The following is a 21,534-nucleotide window of genomic DNA, read 5'->3' as shown; positions in this document are numbered from 1 at the left end:
CCGCCCCAAAAATGATGTTTTGAGTTTATAGACATGGATTGTGTAGGAGGAGAAGAGGGAGTAAAAAGTGCAACAGAAGCTACTTTTCAGAGTTTTTCTTTCACATAAAAAGACAAATATAATACAGTAAAAATTTAGTCTAGTCCATGGATTCTGTGTGTGTGTGACCTATAGGGAAAAAAAAGCACATAGGTTCATAGATCCCCAAAATCCTAAGAAATGGGAGATGGAAATGGAGGAAGTGCAAAACTGCTTCTTAAGCTAGAAGAGCTTACGGTTTGGGGCTTTGGCACAATGTGAGAATAGTCATGTAAAGATTTCTAAGGCAAAGTTAAGGTTGTAGAGAATTGAGCATATGAATTCACGAAAACTTTTTTGGATCTATTAAAACTTTAGAGTAGGCCTCTACAACCTGCAGGCCATGGGCCACTTATTCCCTGCAGGTACACCAAAGGATTTCAGGTGACCCAAGAAAAAATGTAGCGTTTGTTTTCCTTTATATTTTTCACTGACAGGCCAGAAATCCTTTGGCTTGCTGCAAGGAGACAGTGGGCCATAAGCAGCCGAAGGGAGCAGGCTGCACAGGCCCACTTTGAGGACAGAAAGGAAAGTGTATACTTGGTTATACTTGTAGGATACTTAGAACTAGATCAGGTATACCATAAAACCTAATCAAGCCCAGTACATTTCACTTTTATAGCACCCTATTCTATCACTGGAATGAATTCTCTGCTGTCTCTTAGATTTCTCAATGCATTTTTTTTTAATTAAAGACTAGATTTGCAAGAGCATTTGAGGTAGCTTAGAGAATGAAACATTATTTAGAATGGGAAGATCATGGCTAAAAACAGAACAGAGGTTATTTTAAAAGGAGCAGTGGGAGGTAGATGCCACCAGGTATCTAAAAGGATCTAATTATTATAGTTGGAAATTGGATTTGGTTCTTAGTTTCCTGGCAAAAGGGAAGTAAGTTTGGATATTTCACCAGTATAGTCATGACCTTTGCAAGGCATGAAACCCTTTTAATACCATTAAGATATTTATGAACTTCTTGGGAGCAACTCTCATTAAATAGTAATAAACCCATTTTCATAGAAATGTGCTCATATTAAGTAGACACTCTATATTTTTGTTTTTAGTAGAAGACCTCCCATGAGGGAATAATTAAAAGGAAATAGTTGAAGACATCTTCCTATGCTTGCTCACTAGTGACTTTGCTAGGGATTCTAAAATGATTACTATTCCATGTCATACTTATTGCCAATAGTAGTAACCTTGGCATTATGAGATTCTAGCTAAGAAATACCTTTGATGGTCAACAAAATAAATAGATCTAGAGCAATATTCTTTTTTACTAATAAGCCAGATGTCATTTTTCTTCAATTAAATATGAAAATTCATATGAAATCTCACTGGACTAGATTAAATATCATGTTGTTTATTATTATTAAATAGTAGCTTCCATTCCTACTACATAATACTAACTACTTTCTAGTGACAGAGAAAACTTTATGTTAAATTGAGGAAAATTGTCAAGGTGAACCTGACAACTCTTTTCAAATTTTAGAAGAGTCAGAAGAAGCATTATATTTGCTTTGCATGGAATCAAGAAAATGATTTGGAACCTAATTGAAACAATGTAAATGGAAGGAATAAAAATGTAATGAAATGCTATGAATTTATAATGATCAAGGTTGGCCTAAAAGAAAAGGTGAGAAACAAAGCTCCTGTTTACCTTGTTTACAGAGTTTGTGAAAAAGGGATATGAAATATTTCCTATCCTATTAAACACATTTAATATGTTCAGTTGGTTTTGCTAAATTACTTTATCTTTCTTTTTTAAAGGTGTTGAAGGGCAAGATAGATTCAAAAAGAAGGACCATGTGAAATCAGAACATATCAATTTCTAAAAATGTTCTGTTTGACTAAAAAGTATAGAAATCAGAGCAACAAGTAGAAACTGTGGAATCCCAACTTTCAGCTAAATGTAAGGAAAACTCATTAAAAATTAGAGAGGTCCAAGAGTTGAATGGGTCACCTCTAGATGTCATTCAATTTTGATCATTGGATGCCTTCCTGCAGAGTCTGGATGACCTATTTGTCAGGTGAGTTTTAAGGGATTTTCCTGTTCAGATAGGAGTTGACCTAGATGTTCTGAAATAAATCCTTCATTTACAAGGTTCTAGGATTCTGGGATATTGCTATGATATGTAATCATCCAATTTTCAAATATACATTCACTTTAGTTCTAAAGGTATAATATATTTTTATGTCCTGTGGATACATGAGCTTATTATTTTCCAGAATCCAATCATAATGGATGGATGAGTAACAGTGCAGTTAGAAACAAGTTGATTCATATTCCTCCAGTTTAAAAAAATAATGAATTCTTCATATTCAGTTCTCAGAAGCAATTTTTATGAAGTCAATTCCAGTCTCAAAGGGAATTCCATACTCAAAGGTAATGCCCAAGGCTGGTGATATTATTTTGATGCATGAGTCCAGAAGTAGTGACAGTTAAAAAAATAAAATCAATAAAAATATTTGGGTCATCTCCTACACGAAATTCTAAAGAATGGGGAAGATATATTTGGAATAAAATATACCAACACTTAGTCCATACAATTGGTTTTGAAATTATTTATGATATGTAATCTTATGATATTCATCCTTGTATCCCTCTCAATTTACAATTTATACAATTTACAACTTATTCAAGTGGAAGGATGTAATTATATAGATGTACTTTCCCTTTTAAAGGGACTCAGGGAAAATGCTTGTTGGTGGGTGTGTGTGTGTGTGTGTGTGTGTGTGTGTGTGTGTGTAATTTTGTAATAACCCGTGAGAAGGGCATCTTTAACCAAGAGTTAGTCCATGTGAAAAAAAATCAAGATTATTTCATAGAAACAATTTAACAACATCAGTAGGGAAGCAAGAATTCATTGCCAACTATCTCATATAGTGCAGCAACCCACCAGGTATCTTCCCACCTTTTACCCATCCCACATAACTTGCTTTTAAAAAAACTGACAACGTTTTCACATATACTCTTCTCTTTGTAACTTAGATTTCTGTGGGAAAACTATCCTTAAATAAATTTAATATTTTGTAGTTGAAGACTGTAACATGTTGGTGCAAGGAGATTATGATCTTTCCAAATTTGGTATATCTATCAATGAAAATACACACACATATGTGTGTATATGTATGTCTATTTATATATAATCTTTTCTTCTCTCTCAGACCACTTTTAACATTATATCTCTACAGCAATATCTCTTTCCTCCCTTCTGAAATCACACTGATTATCACTTTAGCTAGTATCCTCATTAAGTCTTTCCTGGTCTAGAGTAATAGCTCACTAATATTTATCTCTGACACTGAGCTTTCTTTAGTGCAGTCTGCAGTCCAATCAATACTTAACATACACTTGGGCAGGGGAGACAGACAGATGGACTGACACTAGGATTATTGGATTAGAGACATGACAGAGTCAATATCCTTTGCATAGGTCAAACTTATCTGGAATATTGTGTTTAGTTCTTGTTTTAAGATTATGGAAGGAGTACTGATAAACTGTAGGGCTTCTAGACAAGGATGAACAATTTGATAAAGATTCTAGAGTTCTTGGTATAAGAAAAATGGTTTAAGAAACTGAGTGTATTTATGCAAGAGAATAGAAGATTTTTGATATGTTATTTTGATTGTACTTACTTTAGAAGATTGGAAGGCTTAGGAATAATCCTGTGGCTGTATATGTTTTTAAGTATTTAAAAAGTATATAAAGTATGTAATAAGATATATCATGTTGAGGCATTTGATTTCTTCTGCTTGGTCCCAGACAAGAACTGAGAGTAATAGGTATAAATTGCAAAGAAATTAATTTTGAAGGAAGGAAAAAAATGATAATTAGAGCTATTAAAATATTAAATGGACTGCCTCTGGTTATGATGGGTTTCTGCACATTGAAAGTTATCACAGGGCAGATGTCTATTTGGGGTTGTATCATAAAGCATTCTTACTGAGCCCTACATTGGATTAGATGACCTCTGAAGTTCCTACCAACACTGGGATTGTAATGCAATGAGTACACTTCCTCCATTTCCCCCTGTAGAAATTGCTTTCTTCCTTTAAGGTTCAGCTAACATATTTGCTCTGTAAAATATCCCCAGGTTTCCCAGACAAAATCACTCTCTTCTATTTTTTTAAATGAATCCCTTTACTGGATCCAACCTTTACATTTTTAAATACTAATTCATGTTATAAAATATTTGTGCACATGTGTTAACCCTAACATCACCTATCTCTCTAGTAAATTTTCAGTTCATTGAGTGCAGGGATTATATAATATTTTTGTTTATATTTCATAATCTCTCATTTTCATTCTCTTGTAAATTCACTCTACAACTCCAAAAAGGAAAGCTTTCAAACCTTTTAAAACTCAATCATATGACCTATTTTTTTCATCAGTTCAATTATTATTTTACTGAAAAGATGAAAATCAGTTGAGTACGATTCAAATGAAAGATAATTGCATTCAAGATTGTAAGACCTGGGTTCGAACTCAAGCTCTAGCACATACTCCCTTTTTGATGCTGGGGGAGTTCTCTAAGCTCTCTGAAACTCCTATATGTAAAATTCTTACATCTTTCCTATTGTCTAGAGTCTAGACACATAGTCTATAAGATTAAGTTGACTTCCTAGGAAAGAAATCTATTTCCATTACATGTTAGTTTTTATATGGACACTAGATGCTCTCTTGTTACAGAGTCAAATCATACTTATAATTTTGGACTGGATGGTATCAGAGTTTCTTACAACGCTTTGCTTTTATAATAAGTTAGTATTAAAGACTTCATAGTGGAGGAGGCATGGCAGTGGGGGAAGTACCCAGGGCATGTGACTGGGCCTCAGGGGAGATGTTTGTGGCTACAGAGTAAAGGAGGACAAACAGAATTGAAGGACATGAAGAGTAAGAAATGACTGAAAGACTAAACAACAACAAACCTCCCCCTATAGAATTATATATAAAATTCTGTATAAGGAGCTTAAGATACTAATGGAATAATCCTTGACCCATAGATGCTTACATATCACTGGGAGATATCACATACAAATAAATAAGTGAAAATAATGTAATTTGAAGAGGAAGAAAGCATTACCATTTGAAGAGATAAACATACAAATCAGCTAAAGGAAGGTTTGAAAATATTTAGGGACAAAAAGAGAAACATATTCTCTTCATGGTCACTTGTGTTTCTGCCGTTCCTCAGGAGCCATTAGACTGGAAAAGCTCTGGAATCTGAGGCGCAGAGAGGAGAAGACACTTTCATAGAGGCATATAGCTGATCTTTCTAGGAATGCTTTCTCTTTGGAAGCAGATCTCTTTGGAATTGCCTACTGGTCTGATAACCACCTGACATACTCCTGGTGATGAACAGCTTGTTGAGAAAAAGGCAACAGAGTTTAACTCTACCTGTAGTTTCTCCTGTTCATCTGCAGATAAAGCAAAAGACAAAAGGCTTCATTGCAAATGAAATCCTCCTGGCTTGAATTTTATTTCTTTAATCTGTTCAAAAGAAAACCAACAGAGCAGGAAATTTTAAAATTGACAGTGCTGTAGTGATGTCATAATCCTCTCCTTGAATGGTAACCTGCTGGGGTTGAGGACTGTGGAGACTCCAATATGAGTATAAAAACCTGTTAGTTTCCTTCTTCCTATAAATTTATTTGCAAGAAATATAATGATTTGCACATTGCTAGGGTTCCAGCCATGACCATCAACTTAGTTACAACAGATTCTACCTCAGAGAGCAGTTTTGAATTGAGCCCACCATTGAAATCTTCAGAAATCCCTTTGTCTGTGGAGGAATCTATTTCAACTCATTTGAATGATTTGCCTTGTAAACCCCTTCAAAGAAACTCATTTTATTGGAGAATAATTAGCAACAAGACCAAAAGTATTATACCACTTCAGAAGACTCATGTATGTTTCCTTCATAAGCATATCTTATATAAATTAAAAACTGTGTGTTGTTACAAATATCAGTTTTTTCATCTATCAGAACTGCAAACTTTGCACTGCTCTTAAGCCTGGTAATAAATTGCTGGAATTGGTAATTACTAATTTCAAAACTTATGTTGAAAACAGTATCATTCAATAAAGGAATTTTGCAAATTTCTTCCCCATACTTTTCCCATGAACTAGTTCTGACATTTTAATAGCAACAGGTAACACAAAACCATCTCCTATCAAGCAGGACTTTATAGTTTTTGCAAATAAAAAGTTTTGTAAGCCACAAATAAATGCTTTTCACTGACAATAACAAATTTCTCAAAACATTGTTTTCTTTCTTTAATGACTTTAATATTGAAGATTAATTTATTGATTTAGTATTAAAGATTTTAAATTTTGTTTATGTATTAAGTTAATACAGAAGATTTTTAAAGTCACTCTAAGTATTCCTTTGGTTTACTGCAGTACACTAAATGCTTGGTACGAAGATGTCATTTTAGTTTGGCTGGTTTCATGTTTTCTGCAGCCAAAACTTCATTACAATTTAAGCAAAGAGATTTTTTCACACCATCATCATTATGAGAAGAAAAGCCACATTGCAAAAATGATTCACCATATTTTCTTTTTGGTGTAGTACATCCCAGTAGGAAAGACTTTGCTGCATTGTCATCAGGATTTTCATCTCTTCTGCCTAAATTCAGTTGCTTATCCATAACCAAAAAATATTTTGTCCTAAAATATAAATATTGCTAATAATTTTCAAATAAATACTAGCTTTAGTATATGAAATTACATGCGAGCTTATTTTTTTAAATTGATGTCCATATTTATACAGTGGAGATGGAGAAATATTATTAAAGGGCTTTTTTATTTACTTGCTGCAGTTAAACACTTTTTTTGTTTAAAGAAGATGACATCAATTTTTAAAATTAAGCATTCTATTGCAATAAAATCCAAACATATGCTAATTTGATATGTGCACACTGAAAAATGACAGTAGAAAAATATTAAAATTCTTTTCTTTAATTAAAATATTATGTTTCTGTAAGAGAAGAAAACTTTGTATGTACATGACAAACACTACAATTCCTAATATATAATAGTCTCTAATCTGAGCCAAGGGTTTCTGGCAACATCCATTACCATTGTACATCACAATGGCATGAGCGGAACAAGGTATGTATATGTCTTCAGAACTAAGGCTACAGTGAAGTGCAAAGCTACATGGGCAAACATTGTGAGAAACACCTCAGATTCATTATACATTTGATTTTTAATTAATTTTTAATTACTGCACATTCAAAAAGCATTTACTATTGCCAAATTTTTGACGGACTCCCTCCCCCCGTTCAGTTATGCAATGACCTACAGTTTAAGAATTGTGATCTAGTCTATTGTTCTCATTTCACAGATGAGGTAACTAAGGCCTGGAGAGTTGCAAAGACTTGACCAAGGTCACACAGGTTGCAGAATTCACAATCAGTGACAGATATTGGTTTTAAGCCCAGACTCTTTGACTCCAGATCCCACAGACTTTCCATGTACCACATTGCCTTAAGAATATTGTGCTTTTATTAAAGAATTTAATAGGTTGTATTTCTCATTTTTGTACCCATGAAAAGCTCCAACACACACACACACACACACACACACACACTTCCTTAAATCCCACAGGAACCAAGAATAGATTTGCCAAACCACTTTTCTTTGTAAATTTATAGACTCTATGATTAAGTGATATCCCTGGTGGTTTAAGCCTCAACTTGCAATATAAAATTGCTATTTGGTTTTGTAAACATAAAATCCTGAATATTGACAATTATGGTTTTAATTGAATTCTATGTCTGAACTAATTAAAGACATGATATATCTGTAACTTTTTCCATATGAAAAAATAAGACTTCATAATTTCACTCTATCCTATTTTTTGATCCTTAGCTCACATAATTTCATTCCATTTCTTAAACAATATTATTTATTAAATTATTATTTTAGCTATTCCTATACATAAATATGTCTGTGTGTATTTTTACACAAACTGTTATGGGAATGGGAATTTAAGATCTTCCCTACCATAAGTCCTTTAATAGGGTTAAGTGACTGTGAGAAACTTCTTTGATTTGAAAATATACTCTGCCCCCTAAGAGGCTGAATGTGGTCACATGGAGCCTGTGGTGGGAGGCTTGTTTTTCAGAAATGCACACACCTTGATACTTTGTGATTAGGCAGTGGGTCAAGAGGGTTGTAACATTCTCTGAGCCAGGAGAAGGCTATATTTATCCTGATGTGAAGTTTTGTTTTGGGGCTCACTTTGAAAATAGTTGTATGATTTCACTAGATGAGACTCTGCAGCCGTGGATCCTCCTGGCTTTGAAAACCCAGATGTTGGTGCTTCCCTCTCTGGTAACTGACTAGGTATAGATGTAATGGTCAGACAGCTGGAAGCCTGTCTGCTGATCTGTTTCTCTGTCTGTGTTTTTTGTCTGCTTGTATCCTCTGAAGTTCAGGGTGCTGGCCTTTTCCCCCTGAACTAAGTAAATGACATATGTTTGATTAAAGCAAGATTTTTAACCCATTTTGAGTTATTTTCCTTTAGAAAAGCAGATTTAAGAACCTGTGCTGATAGCCACCCTGGGTGTGCTAGTGTGCTTGCTGCTATACCAAACTGGAGTCTGGAATGATTTCCTTTCCTTCTCCTTCTTTTGAAATTCTACCACCAAATACAGCGTTCTCCTTAGAAACAGGACAAAGGAGGTTTAAGTGTCTGATTTATACTAACAACTTAATAGTTGATTGATTGAAAGAATTCTCTAATAATAATGTTCTGCAACAGATAGGGCACAAATAGTCCATGTGAGCATTTGGGTTGGTTCTCTAAATTTTCACATCTTGCATGTCTTCTGAGTTATTTCAATTCTACTTTGCTCATAGAGCACAGCACCTTCTCAGATCTGGACATGCCATGCTGAGCAGCGTTTTCCATTTCACAATCAATTCCAAAGTCCGTGAGAGTACCCTAGTATCCCTTCTTCTGACCACCATGTGAAAGCTTGCCCTGTGTGAGTTCTCCATAAAATAATCTTTTTTTTTTTAAAGCAATCGGGGTTAAGTAACTTGCTCAAGGTTACGCGGCCCGGTGTTTCTGAGTGGGTGCTAAGTGTCTGAGCCCGGATTCGATCCCCAGGTCATGCCGACACTGGAGCTGGTGCTCTTACTCACTATGCTACCTGGCCTCCCCAAAATAATCTTTTTTGACAAGTGTACATTTTGCATTCAAACAATGTGGTCAGTCATTGGAGTTGTGCTCTCTGAAGCAGAGTTTGAATGTTTGACAGTTTAGTTTGAGAAAGGATTTCAGTGTCTGGTTTCTTATCCTGCCAGATGATCTTGAGAATCTTCCTAAGATAATTCAAATGGAAGTGAGGTCAGTACAATGGCTCTGTAGACCCTCAGTTTCATAGTGAGTCTAATACATTTTCTCTCCCATACTTTCCTTCAGAGACTCCCAAAAACTGAGTTAGGTCTGGTAATGCATGTGTCAGCCTCATTGTCAATGTGCACATTCCTGGAAAGTACACTACCAGGTAAGTGAACCTATCCAAAGCATTCAAAACTTCTCTATTTGTTGTAACTGATGGTTCCATGTATGGATGGTGTGGAGATAGCTGATAGAGCACTTGTTTTTTCTTTGTGTTAATTGTAAGATTAAAACAAGCACAAGCAGCAGAAAATTCATCCATACTTTATTGTACCAGAGGCTGCATTGAGTGTACTACATATACACACATACAAATGAGTATACAAACATGTGTGTGTTTGTGTATGTATGTATATATATATATATATATATATATATATATATATATAGTGTGTGTGTGTGTGCATATATATGTATATGTCTTACTATATGCCAGGCATTGTCCTATGTGCTTCACAATTTTTACATTATTTGATTCCCCCTGCAACCCTGGGAAGTATCTGTCATTATTATCCCCATTGAATAGACAAAAAAAATTGATGCCAAGAGGGGTTAATTGACTTTCCTAGAGTCATTCAGCAGCAGGTGACTGTAGGTCAGTTTGAACTTAGGTCTTCCAGTCTTCATGCCTAGTGGTCTATCCACTGTGCCTTCTATGTACCTAATATTCTGTAACAGACATTTTTTGGGGGCTGTTAGATACATTTTTGAACCTGTCCATTTCAGAGATGTATCTCTAGACCATGTCTAGTGTAATTCTTAAGCTTTTTTTGTGTTACGATTCCTGTTGGAAATCTCGTGAAACCAATGGACCTCCTCTAAAAATAATATTTTCCAGTCATAAAATAAAATTCATAAGATGACACAGGAAACCAATTACATTAAAATACATTTGATACATTTATGAAAATATTTTTAATCATGGATTCAAGTTTATCAGTCCCTTTTTTGGAGAATTATTTGTAGAACACCTACTAATTTGCATTGGTAGTATTTAATTCATCAGATGATAAACACACACACACAAAAGCACAGGTGCTATAAATAGTAACAAGACAAACTTCATATATATAATATACATATATGTGTGTATACATATATGTGTATCTATATATACATACATATGTATATGTATATATATATATTTAACTGACCAACTAAAATGTTAATACCTCTGCAAAAATCTTTCATCATTCTATTCAGAAGACATCTTTCTTTTCTCTGAAATCTAATAGTATTTTGTCTCTTTCTTATGCACTTATCAAACTCATATTTATATTGTGTTTATTTTAACGACTGTCTTAACTTCTCTACTAGATCTTAAGTTCATAGACGATATCTTAATAATTTTTCTCCCTTAGCACCTTTCAAGTAGTAGGTATTCAATTAATATCTATGAATGAATATATTATTGAAGTCATGAAATTCAAATGTGTGTGTTAGGTCACTGAGTGATTCCTCATTTCACTTATGGAGGTATAAAATCCAAATTTTAGGCAAAAACAGTAAAACCTCTGGGATGAATTTATCTTCTTCGTGATTGATCATGCTAAGGGAAAAACAAATTGAATTAATAATAATGAAAATCTTAAAATGTCTTAAAGTATGGCACATTGACCAATTATGTTGCCAGTTATTTTCAGTCATTTTCATCAAAAAGGGTAGTTAATCTTTGGGCATGAATACCTTAATGCAGTAGAGCAATATTATGTTTCATTATATGATACTTAAAATCACTTATTTAGAGGTATGTGCCTATAATTTGGAGAATAGAATGCACTTAGAAATTTCTTATCCATGTTATTTCCTTTATAATTTATGTTAGGTGATATAGTTGGCTAATAAATGGTGAGTGATTACACTGGCATTAATACTTAACTAACAATCTAAAGTTATTTATTTGGCCTTCTATGAATGGATTAAAATAGATAGCTTTTACAAAGATTAAGTAAATATTCATGTCCAAAAGATTAGAGAATTATGATTTGCTCAATATAAGCCATATAAATATAAGCTTAAATACATAACCATAAAGAATATACACCAAAGATATGGCACCTGAGACAAGAAAGGATGGTTTTATGAGTCAAAGTAAATAATTTTTACATATATCATGAACATTTAGGAATGATAAAAAGAATTATCTAATCAACTTTCTGAACTATAAGATAGTGAGCCTTGGTTTAGTATTTTGGGAAAAGGTCTGTGTTGAGAGAATTGATTAGGACTTTGCTTAAGGAAATAAAATTTTCTGACTAAGCAATACTAATTGGTGATGATTTGGTTGGGATTAGCTGTAAAGCTGAGAGGCCATATATATTTTGCTTTGTTTTGTTATTGATTCATTTGTTTTCATCTATTTCTTCTTGTCTTTGAGATATTTAGAGGTAAATAATGAAAGTGACTTGGGGGGCTGCCAGGTAGCACAGCGAGTAAGACCACCGGCTCCAGTGTTGAGATGACATGGGGATCGAATCCGGGCTCAGACACTTAGCATCCACCCAGAAACACCTGGCTGAATAACCTTGAGCAAGTTACTTAACCCCAATTGCTTAGGGGTGGCCAGGTGGCTTAGTGAGTAAGAGCACCAGCCCCAGTGTTGGGATGACCTGGGGATCAAATCTGGGCTCCAATACTTAGCACCACACCCAGAAATAATTGGCCATGTAACCTTGAGCAAGTTAATTAACCCCGATTGCTTTAAAACAAACAAACAAAAAAAGAAAGTGACTTGGAAGAACTTTGTACTCTGTTATTGCCAAGCCCCAGGCTGAGGGTGACCAACAGACCTCAAATTTATTGGTGAATTATTGTGATATTTACCTCAAGCATGAAAAGACCTCCCATGGCAGACTGGGCAGATGAGAGTGATTTGTTCCAACAGACATGAAGGGGACTAATTATATAATCTGAGGCACTTAGATCTTGGTCAGGAATCAAGGATGACAAGGTCATCCCCCGCATCCTGGGACATTAGCAGTCATCTGGATTTCTGTCTTGCCACTAGATTTTAACGACTCTGAAATACTAAGACTGTCAGCTTTTCACAACTCTTCCTCACTTAAATCCATTTCACATTCAAGTCAAGATGTATCTCAACACATCATATCACACATTTTCTTCCAAAATGAAGGATAAAATGTGGACAGTACAGTTTCATCAAGAAGAGAATTACCTATCGAGCATCCTCAAAGGTACATCTTTGGGTGGGTGGGGGGAGTAAAAAAGTCTGAAACTTTATGTACAACTCTGGATAAAAGGTGGGATGCATCAGAATGTTAAGGTCTTGCCCTATTAGCAATATTAATTCCATTACTTTATAAGAGATTTCCAAACCACAGGGTGGTCCAGTGATTTGGAGAATTCAGAGGGCTTATGACTCTGGAGAAAGAATTTTTAAATGTAGCTGAAAATAATATTGGTGGTTTATAGATTGTGCGAACTTTAATTTTCTGTGTGACATTCATTTTTTTAACTGAAGTAAATTCTCCCATGTGCTTGACATGAATCTGTTACCTAAAGTGCCTTGTGACATCTAGGACCATAATTAAACATATTTTTTGGAAATTTAGCTTTGTATTATATTTAGAATATATGCTATGTGCCAAAAATAATTCAAATGGAGGTGATGCTTGCAACATGGCAAAGGAATATTTTAATTGCAATCAAGATCAGTTCTAGATTTGGTAGGCAGGCATGCTGCATAGGTGATATTCCTAACACCCAGCTCTGACCACAAACATCCCTTGTTCAAGAAAGTTCAGTGCTTCCTTATTATCTTAGTGGAAACATACAAATTGCTTTGCCATTTAGTGTTATTCAAAATCTGCCTACAGTGTGTCTATCAAAGTTGATGCCACATTTCATCCTCTCCTATATTCTATCCTCCTCCCAAATGACTTACTTTCTGCTCTTCCAAATACAACATTAATTTATTCACCTCTGTACCTTTGCATAGGCTTTTCCTTAATATTTCATATAATCTCCCTACTCATAATTCAAAACTCGTGGATACCTTCACAGTTCAGTTCTAGTGCTACTTTTGAGAGGTATTTTCTGATTCTTACAGTTGATAGCAAAATCAAACTAAAGTCTATGTATTTATTTGTTTTATAGATGGCTTGTATCTACTTATCTAATAAATGTTGCATCCCTGAAGTAGTTAGTTGGCCCAGTGAATAGAACACTGACTCTGGAGTCAGGAGGACCTGTGTTCAAATCTTGACACACCAGCTGTGTGACCTTTAGGAAGTCACAACCCCAATTGCCTTGACTTCCCCCCTCCAAAAAAAGAAAAAAAAAACAAAAGAAATGCTGTATCTCTCTAATATAATAGATGCTTCTTGGGCAGGGACTGTCATGCTTCCATATTTGTGTCCTACTGTTCCTTGTACAATGCTGCTATTAAATAAATGTTAATGTATTAATATAAAATGTCAACCTCCAATTAAATTTCATTTAACAAATACCTACTGAAATATTATTAAAAATTACTGAAGCTATAAATGTATCTCCCTTTTTATTTATTAAAAAACATCCAGTTTAAGCATAATCAAATGCAATACAATATGGCATTACCTTGGAAAGTGGGTGTTAATGTAATTACAAACAAAATTGGAGGGTGGTGACACATAAAATTCTAAATGCTGTTTAATATTATGTAGTTAACTCAAACAATGAAAGTAAAAACTGTGAATTATCTTCCTTGATGAATAGAGATGTTCTTTGTTCATCAATCTGACCCAGGCCTTTGATATAGTTATTTGCAAAGGCTTATGAAGAAATATGGCGAAATCTGGTTCCCAAGAGAAATTCAACAACATTGTACACCAGTTTCATGAAAGCATGCTTGCACAGATTTTGGATAATGACACTGCTCTCTCACTTCCTCAATTACTAAAGGAGTGAAGAAAGGTTGTGTATTTGCTCCCATGATTTTAAACATATACTTTGACCCAGCCATATCACTTCTAGATCATTAAAGAGATCATATAAATGGTGAAAGGACACACATGAACAAAAATATTTATAGGAGTTCTTTTTGTGGTGGAAAAGAATTGGAAATTGAAGGGATGCCCAGCAGTTGGGGAATGGATGAACAAGTTGAAATACATGAATATAATGCAGTATTATTGAGCTATTAAAAAATGATGAGCAAGTAGACTTGAGAAAACCCTGAAAAGACTTATATGTACTGATGTTGAGTGAAGTGACCAGAACCAGGAAAACATTGTACACAGTAACAGCCACGTTGTGCAATGGCTATGTTTGATCAACTGCTCTCTCCTTAGCAATTCATGGATCTAAGACAATGCCAGGACTCATGATGGAAAATTCTAACTATATCCAAAGAAAGAAATATGGAGTCTGAATGTAGATTGAAGCATATTGGGGTTTTTTCTCTCTTTTTTTCCTTCTTTTTCATGGTTTCTCCTATTAGTTCAAATTCTGTGAATGTGTATATAGAACCTATATCAAATTACATGCCATCTTTGGGTGGGGAGAAGGGAGAGATGGAGAGAAAATTTGAACTAAAAATTATATGAAAGTAAATGTTGAAAGCCAAAAATAAATTTAATATATTAAAAAAAAATTGGAATTGATTGTGAGACATGGTAGACATTGGAATAGGACAGTCTACCATCATGTTCCCACATCAAAAAAAGGTAGTTTTGCTCTATAAACAAAGCAGAATTCCAGTAGCTAAAAAAAAAGTGGGATTCATACATTTAGAGACTTCTCTACTGCAAATGTTGTTGTTTTTTTTATAATTTGTGCCCTACCTATGATCAGCCAGTCAGACACACTGTATCTAGGCTCTAATGTAGTGATATCATTTTGACCTTCTTTGAGCATGAAGGAGAATATGCACCAAATGTTCCTATCTCCAAAGTAGAAAAGGCTAACTTGTCAGGCTACTACACTTGGATGAAAATATCCCCTATGAGAATGTCCAGATCATTTTTATTTTGAATTATAGATTAACAGATTTATCATGATTCTCTTATGTTCCTGTGCCAAGTAAGGCTTTCCTTTACTTTGAGATTAATCGTAGAAGACCAGGACAGCTAGGTGGCACAGTGAATAGAGCATCAGCCTTGGAGTCAAGAGGACCTGAATTCAAATCAGGTCTCAGATGCTTGACACTTATTAACTGTTTGATCCTGGTGAACTCACTTAACCCCAATTGCCTTAAAAAAAGGAACCAAAACAAAACAACACTTAGAAGACCAAAGTTGAATCAAATGTTCAGAATCAGACTATAGGCTTTTGTGGAAAATATACACACATATATAGATACATACATATATGTGTGTATGTATACATACAAATGCATATATATGATATATAGATATATTTATATAATATATGCATTATATGTGCAAGCATATATAATATAATAAAATATTTAAATGCATTTTCTTTATGATGAGTTAAAAACAAATAAAATATCATTTCTTCACATCTACCAGTTTTAAATGAAAATAAAGATACATTAATAAATGAACACAAAACTTGCCTTTTATTAATTATCAATTAAAAAACAAAGATAAAGTAAACATTTGTCAATTTGCTTATAGAGAATTAATTACATGGGCAGTCAGGTGGCATAATCAATAGAGCCCTGGTGCTGTAATTAGGAGCACCTGAGTTCAAACCCAGCCTCAGCCACTTCACATTTATTAGCTGTATGACCTCAGGCAAATAATTCAACCCCAATTGCCTTGCCTTCCCACCTCCAAAAAAAAAGAGAGAATTAATTATGAAAGGTGATATTTGGTTCCAGACTATCTATCTACTGCTTATAATGGTCTTCCAAATGTAGTTCTATCACACACACACACACACACACACACACACACACACATACAAATCCTGTAAAGTAGCTTTCATACCAATGGTGACTGGATCTGGATCATCATTTGTTAGGAAATTTGTAGGTTACAATAGTCCTGGTCAAATGTGTGTTGCAAGAGAGGAATTTGTGTTTCTTTTGCAAAATAAGAGTATATTATTCTGGAAACCCAAATTTAAAGTATCTTGCTTTCATTCCATGGAAACCACTTTAACCATATAACAGTTTGATCTGATTTTTGCAAAACTTCATTACAATCACTGAAAGTGGTAATTTTGTTGATTCTTTAAAATACTGATTACTCAACAGTATAATCTTTGTCTGTCTATTATGACAGTCATCCAGCAATTGGTGTTTCTTTGGACACATAAGAAAAGAACACTAAAAAGTGGCCAACTTCCCACCCGTGCTTGAACTCCAAATCAAAGGAAGTTTCATCCCAATGGAAGATGGATTTCCTTTTAAAATCAATAACAAGAGAAATAGCAATAGCAACAACAGTACTATCAACAAGAGTATGTTTTATAAGTTGTTACCACATAATTTGTTCATCAAGAATCAGTATCCTAAGACAATAATTACCGCTAAGTGATTGCCATAGCCTATCTCCATACCACTTTACTATCTGTTCCTCTCACTTTCATATCGTTATTTTCCTTGTTTTTCTTCAAGACTCAGATCAAATTCTACTTTCTCCAGGAGACCTTTAGTCAATTCCACAGCTGCTAATGAATCCCTTTCTTTTATCAGATTATATTTATCTTGAATGCATTTCATATATACCTAGTCTGTATACATGTACATATATACAAACTTGCATAAATATGTATTTGCATATTGAGACATATGCATGTGTATTGTTTGAATGTATGTATGCTTTGTGTTCCTTGTGATACTGTAAAATTTTTGAGAAAAGTAAAGTTTTAACCTCTTTTTAACTCCAGCATTTAGAATGGTGCTTGGCATATAGTAAGCACTAAGTAAATGCTTATACAGTAAGTGGTAAGTTCAAACATCATTATAGCCAGAAAATCTAAAGGTTGAAGATTAGAGTGATGTCATGCAATTTTAACGTTCTATGAGAAGAAAAATGAAATTTTCTTCTAAGTTTGTTTATTAAACAGTAGTGATAATAATGATGGACCTTGGTAACTTGTTCTAGAAGGGAATGCTCCTACATATATACCTTTGAAGGATGGTAGCTTTCTATCAGAAAAAGGTCATTCTCTTCTATGTAATATGCCGTTTTAGGGAGGAAGTCAGCACTGACAATAGTTAGGGTGACAGATTTCATACTCATATTTTCTTGACATTAAATATGCTGTAATAGATAAAGAGGTGGGCAGAACTAAGACAGCAGAGATAAGCCAGGAATTTTCCTGGGATCTTCCTAGTTTCTTAGGGAAACACCAAATCAGGCCTTTAAACATGTTCTGGTGCAAAAGAACCCACAAACCATTTTTCAACTTATATATTGATTCAGGAAAAGTTTCAGCAACTTTGGCAAAAGGGGAGTGCAGCCCACCAAAAAATGTGTCCAAACAAGACAGTAAAATAGATAATGAAGTACTACCAATACTAAACATATATGCACTAAATGGTAGAGCATCCTGATTCTTAGAAGAAAAGTTAGGTAAGTTCCAGAAATAGACAGCAAAACTATACTAGTGGAGAACCTCAATCACCCACTTTCAGAACTAGATTAATCTAGTCACAAAATAAACAAGAAAGAAGCTAAGGAGGTGAATAAAATTTTAGAAAAGTTAGATATGATATACCTATGGAGAAAATTGAATGGAAATAGAGATGAATATACCTTTTCCCCCATAGTACATGGTATCTACACAAAAATTGACCTTGTATTAATGTCATAAATACCTCACAAACATAGAGAGGCATAAATTTAAATCAATGCTATTCATATCAAGATACAATAAAAATTGTATGTAATAAAGGGCCATGGAAAGATAGGCTAAAAAAAGTATGTGAAAAGTAAATAATATGATCATAAAGATTGAGTGATCATAAAACAACAAATCATAGAAACAATCAATAATTTCATGAAAGAGAATGACAATAACAAGACAACATGGCAAAACTTATAAGATTCAGACAAAGCAGTTCTTAGGGGAAATTTTATATCTTTAAATGCTTATACGAATAAAATGGAGAAAGAGGAGAGCAATGAATTTAAAGGCTAGAAAAAGAACAAATTAAATATTCCCAATTAAACAACCAATTAGAAATCCTGTAAATCAAAGGGGAGATTAATGAAATTTTAATTAAGAAAATCATTAAAATAATAAATAAAACTAAGAGCTGGTTTTATGAAAAATCTAATAAATAGATACATCTTTGGTTCATTGGATTTAAAAAAGAAGCAAACTAAATTAGTAGTATAAAAAATGAAAAGGGTGAATTCATCACCAAATGAGGAGGAAATTAAAGAAATAATTATGAACTATTTTGCCTAATGGTATACCATTAAATCTTACAAGCTAAATGAAATTGATGAATATTTACAACAATATAAATTGCCTAGATTGATAAAAAGGGAAATAAAATAAGTAACACCATTAAGAAAACAAAAACAAAAAGAAACTGAACAAGTCATATATGAGCTCCCTAAGAAAAACTATCCAGCACCTAATGGAATTACAAGTGAACACTTCTCAAACTTTAAAGAATACTGATTTCAGTGATATGTAAACTATTTGGAAAGATAGGTGAAGGAGCCCTGCCAAATTTCTTTTATGACCCAAACATACTGCTGATACCTAAACTGAGAGGAGCCAAAAAAGAGAAAAAAAATTACAGGCCAATATCCCTAATGTATATTGATGAAAAAAATATATTAAATCTTAGCAAGAAGTTTACAGCAATTTATCAGCAGGTTAATTCACAGTAATCAGTGGGATTTATATCAGGAATACAGGGCAAGTTTGATATTAGTTAAGTTATCAGTATAACTGACCATATGAAGAACAAAACTAAAAGAAATCATATGGTTATCTCAGTAAAAGAAAAAAAAACTTTTGAAAACATACATTACTCATACCTAGGGGAAAATGCTAGAAAGCATAGAGATAAATGGAGTTTTCCTTAAAATGATAAGTAGCATCTACTTAAAAGCATTATCAAATTTGAAATGTAATGGGATAAGCTAGAAACATTCCAAATAATATCAGGGGTGAAACAAAGATGTCCATCATCAACCACTGTTATTCAATATTGTACTAGAAATGTTAGCATTAGCAAAAGAGATGAAAAAAGACATTGAAAGAATTAGAACAGGCCAAGAGGAAACAAAACTATCACCCTTTACAGATAATATGATGGCATACTTAGAGAATCCCTGAGAACGAGGGCAAAAAAACTATTTGAAAAAATTAACAACTGTAGCAAAGTTGCAGGATATAAAATAAACACAAAAATCATTAGAATTTCTATATATTACTAACTAAGCCAGCAGCAAGAAATAGAAAGAGCATTTTCATTTACAATAATTGTAGACAATATAAAATACTTGGAATGTTACCTGCCAAGACAAACCCAGGACATATATGAACACAGGTAAAAAACATATTTCACACAAAGTCAGATCTAAATAATTGTCAAAAAAAAAAAACACTAGTTTCTCAGAGGCAGACTGAGCAAATATAATAAAACAAAAATTCTACAAAAATTAATTTGCTTACTCAGTACCATACCAACCAAACTACCAAGAAATTATTTTATAAGGGTAGAGAAAAACAACAACAACAAAAGTCATCTAGAAGAAGAAAATGTCAAGATATCAATGGGATTAATGAAAAAAAAAAGAAGGAAAGGAAAGTCATCTAGCCATATTAGATATATCACTATGTTATAAAGATGCAATCATCAAAACTACATGGTACTGACTAAACATAGAGTGGTGGATCAGTAGTATACATTAGGTTCACAAGACACAGTAGTCAATGATCATAGTTATCGACTGTTTGATTAACCCAAAGATTCCACCTTCCGGGATAAGAACTCACTATTTGACAAAAAGTACTAGGAAAACTAGACAATAGTATGGTAGAAAGTCGGCATAGACTAACATCTTATACTGTATACAAAGAAAAGGCTGAAAAACTTACCCTATTTAGACATAAGGGGTGATAACATAAGCAAATTAGGAAAGCAAGGAATAGTTTACTGTCAAATCCATGCAGGGAAGAATATATGGCCAAAAAAGAAATAGAAAACATTATGAAATTCAAAATAGATAATTTCTATTACATCAAATTTTAAAAGTTTTTTGCAAACAAAAGCAATGCAAGCAAGATTAGATGGAAAATAACAGGCTGGGAAAGAATTTTTTAGAGTCAGTATTTCTGATAAAGGTCTCATTTCTTAAATATATCTAGAACTGAATCAAATTTATGAAAATACAAGGTATTCTCTAATTGATAAGTGGTTAAAAGATATGAAATGGGAATTTTCAGAGGAAGAAATTAAAACTATTTATGATCATATGAAAAAAAATGCCCTAAATCCCTATTGATAAGGGAAATGCAAATCAAAACAACTTTGAGGTATCACCTCACACCTATCAGATTAGCTAATATGACAGAAAAGAAAAATTATAAATGTTGAAGAAGATGTGGGAACAATGAAACATTGGAATATTAATACTTTGTTGGTGGAATATTGAACTGATCCAAGCATTCTGGAGAGCAATTTATAACTATGTCCAATGTGCAAATAAACTATGTTTGGCCTTTGATCCAGAAAAATCACTACTACGTCTTATATCCTAAAGAGATCACAAAAAAGGAGGAAATGACCCACATGTACAAAAATATTAATATTAGCTCTTCTAGTGGCTGCAAAGAATTGGAAACTGAGGAGGATGACCATCATTGGGGAACGGCTGAACAAGTTGTGCTATATGAATGCAATGGAAGACTATTATGCTATAAGAAATGACAAGTGGGCAGATTTCAAAAACAACAGCAACAACAACCTTACATGAACTGATGTGAGCTGAGTAATGTGAGCTGAGCCAGGAGACTACTGTACACAGCAACAGCAACATTTTGCAATGATTAACTATGATAGACTTAATTCTTCTCAGTAATTCAATGATCCAAGACAATTCTGAAAGACTCATGTGGAAAATACTAATTACATCCTGAGGAAAAATCTTTGGAGTCT

At 33.6% G+C, this 21,534-nt stretch overlaps 1 pseudogene; it reads left to right on the top strand.

Moving 5' to 3' along the window:
• The first annotated feature begins 219 nt into the window (after positions 1 to 219).
• On the top strand, positions 220 to 21,306 carry LOC138146712 (TLR adapter interacting with SLC15A4 on the lysosome-like; annotated as a pseudogene).
• Positions 21,307 to 21,534: the final 228 nt, after the last annotated feature.

This window comes from Petaurus breviceps, unplaced genomic scaffold (genome assembly GCF_028583685.1).
Source record: "Petaurus breviceps papuanus isolate PSGF00001 unplaced genomic scaffold, PetGlider_PUasm1.0 90769, whole genome shotgun sequence".
Lineage (NCBI taxonomy): Eukaryota > Metazoa > Chordata > Mammalia > Diprotodontia > Petauridae > Petaurus > Petaurus breviceps.
The sequence above is the reverse complement of the archived record's forward strand: the minus strand, read 5'-3'. Positions and strand labels throughout refer to the sequence as shown.